Genomic DNA, 6049 nt, shown 5'->3' with positions numbered 1-6049 from the left:
CTGTTGAATTTTCTCATCCCCTATTTCCTTGTATTATTACAGTAAAAGACTGGGGTTGAGTCAGATTACAATGCCATTTATCCATATTTTTTACCTTGGTCTTTGATCATTTATAGAAGTTTGCCAAAATATTTGCCTTATGATTTCTTCCAAAATTTTGTTTTTATCTTCTCAAACTGTTCTTCATCCAGAGCAGTATAGTTTTTCATAATAGGTGTTAAGTCTTTTAATTGCTCTGTGGAGGAGTTTCTCCAAGGCTGACAGGGAATGAATGAACCAAATTTAATATGGGGGACTGTGAGAGGACCCCTGTGATGTTTCCAGATGACAAAGGGTTACCTTGTTTGTCCCGTGTTGACCTGCATTCATTAGTACAATGTCAGCCTTTGCCACACCTACTGCATATTCCAGAAGGATGGGGACTTCTGATTCGATTCTCTCTAGAAAAAACATTGTTCCTAGGAACACTTTGCCTACTATGCCTTTTCAGATGACCTGGTTTGCCACAATTAAAACATCTAACTTTTGGTTTTTCTTAAAATTTATAGTAGTCACCTATCCTGTACAAGTATCATCATAAGCATAAGATCCAATATCAGCTTTACTTCTAATCCATTCATCTATAATGCTGAGCTTGCTTTAAAGGCTTGATCACCATTTTATGCTCTGAATTAGCATTTTCCAAAGTCAAAGATTCAATTAATATTCATCTAACTTTTGGATCTGATATCATTCCATTTACAGTTGAAGTCAATCTTTGTAAAAAGTAAAAAGCCAGTGAAGTCTTATTTTAGTAATTGGCTCAATCCTTTTTCCTGATTCTTCAATCTTGTCCCAAACATTCAAAGCTGCTGTACAGCATAGGGTGAAGGTGTGATCATCAAATGTAATCTGTATTTCCACATCAGCATAATGGCCCTCACCGAGGATTTGATCTTGGGAAATGTTGTAACCTCTAACACTACCTCAGTGTTTGATTGCACTAGCGTTATTTCTCCACCAGGTTCTGCACTGTAGTTGAAGACCAGCTCCCAATACTGCTGTGTCTGAATCTTTCCAGTCCTGTGGAAAATTTCTGTTTCAAATAGCCCATGAATTTAACATCCGTTTCACAAAAGCTAAATGTTTACCATATGAAACTATTGCTTCCTTAAATCTCTTCAAATCTAACATTTCTATAGGATCCCAGTTAACTTCTGAATAGCCTTGGAGATGCCTACTATCTGGCAGTTGCTCTTGAATGGTAATTGGATAAATAAAGGCTGTTTTTCTAATAACCTTGAGACACTCCTTTTCAGTTTCATAATGCAATAGTGTGGTAACTACTGTTCTACTCTGTCTCTGTGTGAATATTTTTCTTATTTTCATTAGGATGTCTTTCCAAGTATTTTATTGTATCAGTCAATTTTTTGTATTTGGCACCAATATCAAATAGCTTTCTTAGGAATAAAACAGAAATTACCAAACTAATAATGATTATAATTGAAATGACACAAATCCTAGCTAAGTTAATTATCCCTTCATTTAATTATTCCATTTTCAAACTATACATTGTGGAATCATACGGAGACCTAACTTCCTCTATCATAATATTGTTTCCCATTTTTAATGTGGGAAAATTTTTGTAACTAATTTCTCTCTTTAAGAATTCTCAGTTGTCTCACCAAATCTGTTGCCGATGACAGTGAAGAGTGAGGCTGTCTGTCACTGTGTAGCACAGTTGGGCAGAGAACACAGACAGCCTGGCTGAGGGCAGCTGCAGCTGCATCACCTATAGCTGTGAGCTAAGATAGTATGGCAGGTGCAACAACAATACAAGCCAGAGGGGTGTCGAGGCAGCTAACCCAGTGTGGCAGCAGTCTGAGAAGAGGGTCCAGGGAAAGCCTGCAACACATGGGGAGAAGGAGACGAGGAGACAGTCCCCTGAAAAGCAGGCACAAGGGGATTAAGGAAAGAGTACATGTGGTGGGAGCTGCCTGATGGTAGAGTCGGCTGCTCATGGGCAGCTAACTCCAACGTTTGGAGTCCAGCATGTCAGAGTATTTTAAGACATAAACAGAGTGATACATCCCACTTACACTATGCAAATATTAATCTTCTATTTAAAACATATAATAGCTAATATCTTTACTTTTTACTTTATTATGGGGTAAAATGTATACTCCTTCGCCTAAACAACTGTGTTGAAACTCTACTCCCCAGTATAACAATATTAGGATATGGAACCCTTAGCAAGTAATTAGGTTTATAAGGCCATAACAACACAGCCTTCATTACTGCAATTAGTGTTCTTATGAAAGCTCCCAAGACTACTTTCTTACATCTCTCTTATGCCATATGAAGATAAAAACAGGTAGCAATCTTCATCCATCAAAAGACCCCTCCACACATGGCTTCATGCTCTTATTCTCATTTCACACTTCCAGCTCCCAGAACTGTAAGAAATGAATAATGTTGTCAACAAACTATTCAATGTATAGAATGTTGTTATGGCAGCCTGAAATAAGAAAACTACAAATAGAACCTATAGCAAAATAACCATGTTTTATTCTGGAAGCTTACTATTTATGTTACAAATACTAGATACAACAAATAGACAAGGTAAAATATTTACTTTGCTCAGAGTTCAGCAAGTTTTGGTATATAATTAACTTATTTTTTTGACTTTTGGAAGGAAACATCATCATGGAGAATTCACAGAAGTTCAAAACATTTACATTATTACTATGAAGCAAAGAAAAAAGAAAAGGGGACAGAGGCCTGATTCTGTCTTAAAAATACCCCTTTGCACTGTTCTTAAACATCCTACAACATTCAACAGGAGTGGTAAAGATGGAGATTAAGCCTTGAACATCTTGCCCTTGAGTGGACATTGCAAATGTAAGTTATGGCATGCTTTGTATGTTTGGGTTTTTCAACAATGTTTGTTGTGGATATCGCTCGATATAAATAAAGCACTGATTGGCCAGTGATCAGGCAGGAAGTATAGGTGGGACAAGGAGAGAGGAGAATTGAGGAAGGAGGAAGGAAAGAGAGACCAGCTGGAGCCACTGCCAAGACAAGGAAGATGTAAAGTACCGGTAAGCCACGAACCACATGGCAAAGTAAAGATTAATAGAAATGTGCTGAATATAAGAGTGAGAGCTAGACAATGATAGGCCTGAGCTAATGGCCAAGCAGTTTAAATAATGTAAGAGTCTGTGTGTTTGTTTTATAAATGGGCTCTGGGACTGGGGGGACTTAGTGGTGGGAGCTGGAGAAAAATTCTCCGGCTACAAATGTTCTTTATTTTCCTCTTTATACTATATCTAAAATTCTGCAATGTATCTTTTCAACAACTATCTTTAATAATAAAAAGAACTTAAATAGTGTTAAACTGCAATGATACAATAAAGCCCCTACTAGGGACCAGATGGTGATCAATAAAAATCTCAGTGTGGATTATGTCTTTTGAAGTTCTTGGCAAGTGAAGATCCATTGACCCCCTTTGTAGGACAAAGTATTAAATGGTCTTATAAATAAAAACCTGGAGCCAAATATTGGGGTAGAACAGCTGAGAAATAAGAAAAGCAGAAAGAAGCCAGCTTCATTCTTACCTGCTTGGAGATCAAAGAGAGCTACTTCCTGTATACCCACACCTATATGCCTTTCTATTCTGCCATCTCATTTTCTCTCCGGCCAACTACATCACTTCCTCTCTGTCTGTACAGACTTCCAGACCTTTATAGTTAGTGCTGGGATTTAAGGCATGTGCCACCATGCCTGGGCTCTGTTCCCAGTGTGGCCTTAAGCAGAGATCCAGACAGATCCCTGCCTCCAGGTGATAGGATTAAAAGCATATGCTACCATTGCCTGACTTCTATGTTTATTATAGTGGCTGGCTTTTTCCTCTGATCCTCAGATAAACTTTATTGGGGGACACAGACAAAATATCAGCACATCCCTTAATATTACATATTATTCCTAGTGCTTTTGGTTACCCTTAAGAATTTGAGGGTAAGAAGCTATTGCTAAAGACACCATATACCTGACTCACAGAACATGGACAATTTAAGCTGGCACACACATGGAAGCTTTCCCTTTTATGGTTAACTTTCAAAGTGCTGGAAAGCCCTGTGTAAAATATCAGTGGAGAAAAGTAATCACCAAATTGACACAGCTGTGAATCTTGAGTCTTGCAAGCTCTAACAATAACTGACCTAGCAAAACATCCTTACTGTCACAGCAGTGCAGGAGGAATAGGGGAAGTCAGTTACTTTTAAGGTGTGGCCCCTTTTGATTTACCACCCCCCAGCATATGCCTCGTATCCAAGAGTTTATGGGAAACACAACTTGGACCCGATAGAGAAAAGAGAGCACAGTTTGGTGGGCTCAGAAGGGAGGGAAAATCCGGTAAGAATAGAGGAAAATAGTACATATCATCAAAATGCATTTGATGAAATTCTCAAAGAACTAATAAAAATGAGAAAAGAAGCAAATCATCCATGCTACCATGTTATAAATAATAATAATAAATTTAATACTTATATTAGCAATAATAAGCAAATTAATATATTCATTTACAATAATAAATAAATTTAATAGATCCATTTACATGACCAATTGCTAAATGAATACACTGAAGGGTCCAGCTCAAATGCTCATGGTCCATTTAGATAACCTCTCACTCTTATAACTAATAGTGTTAGTTATTGACAACTAGTTATTGGCAATTGGTATAAAATTAACAATGGAAATTTGGTTTTGGTTTGCTTTGGAACTTACAAAACAAAATGATCAGTTTTGTTCTGATATTTAGTTTTGGAAGGTATAATCCATGATAACTGACTATTTTGCTTCTGGCCTAAAGAAGACACAATGTGTGGGGTGAAAACTTTAGAGCAAAGTTGCATATTACACAGTGGTCTGGGGAACTGAAAAAATAAGAAGAGACTTGTCCCTGAATTCACCTTAACTGCATACCTTGAATAATGATTTATACTACCCTCCAATTTCACAAAAACTAAGGACAAAACAAAATGTTTGTCATTTGGGGTCCATTCCAGTTCCAAAGACAGCAAGGAATATACATACAAACAGAACAGATACTATGAACAGATACTATGACATTCAGACATTGGAGCATACATTCAGATTGTGGTTAATGGAGGTGGCAGAACCCATGACAGATGTGTGCCAAGTGGTGGTTTACTAGAAAAGCACAAATGCATCACATTTTATCCTATAAACAGACACAAATATGATTTGTCAATTAAAATGCTATTTGTGTTAAATGTCTGTCTTAATTAGGGTTTCCATTGCTGTGAAAAGACACCATGACCATGGCAACTCTTATAAAAGAAAACATTTATTTGCTGTGGGGGGCTTGTTTATAGTTTCAGAGTCCATTATCATCACGATGGGAAGCATGGCCGTGTGTAAGCAGAGATGGTGCTGGAGAAGTAGCTGAGAGTTTTACATCTTGCAGGCAGCAGGAAGTCAACCAAGGGTGACATCAAGAAAAGCTTTAGTGGAAAAGACTTCAAATCCCTCCTCCACAGTGACACACTTTCTCCAACAAGGCCATACCTACTCCAACAAAGCTATACCCCTAATAATACCACTCTCTTTGGGGGCCATTTTCTTTCAAAGTACCACAATGTCTGACATGTTATCAAGACTAACACCTTGGCTAAGAACCTAGTGTCTCAAATATGCAGAACATATACTGGCCTACAGAGCTGCAGCCTCAAAGGCCTTTTAAATTCTAACTGAAAAAAATATAGAATTTAAATATTTATGTTGACCTAAACTTTCCCCCTCCCTGAATACTCCCTGAATAAAGCTTGAATGCTCCTACTTTACTAATAGGAGAAAGTTGTAGATATAAATTATTCACGTTTTGATACACATTATAATAACAAGAACTAAAATTTCACAATAAAGTTTTTTTTTTTTTCATGAGTGAACAGGATTAATAATCCTCATTGAAGGCTGAAGTTAATGCTACTGATACATTCTAGAAATCACAGTGCTGGTAATAAATGAAAGTTATTTGTTCTCCATTCTT

Source organism: Peromyscus californicus, unplaced genomic scaffold (genome assembly GCF_007827085.1).
Source record: "Peromyscus californicus insignis strain IS unplaced genomic scaffold, ASM782708v3 Scaffold_12__1_contigs__length_115047231, whole genome shotgun sequence".
Taxonomy (NCBI): domain Eukaryota; kingdom Metazoa; phylum Chordata; class Mammalia; order Rodentia; family Cricetidae; genus Peromyscus; species Peromyscus californicus.
Note: the sequence above shows the minus strand (reverse complement) of the source record.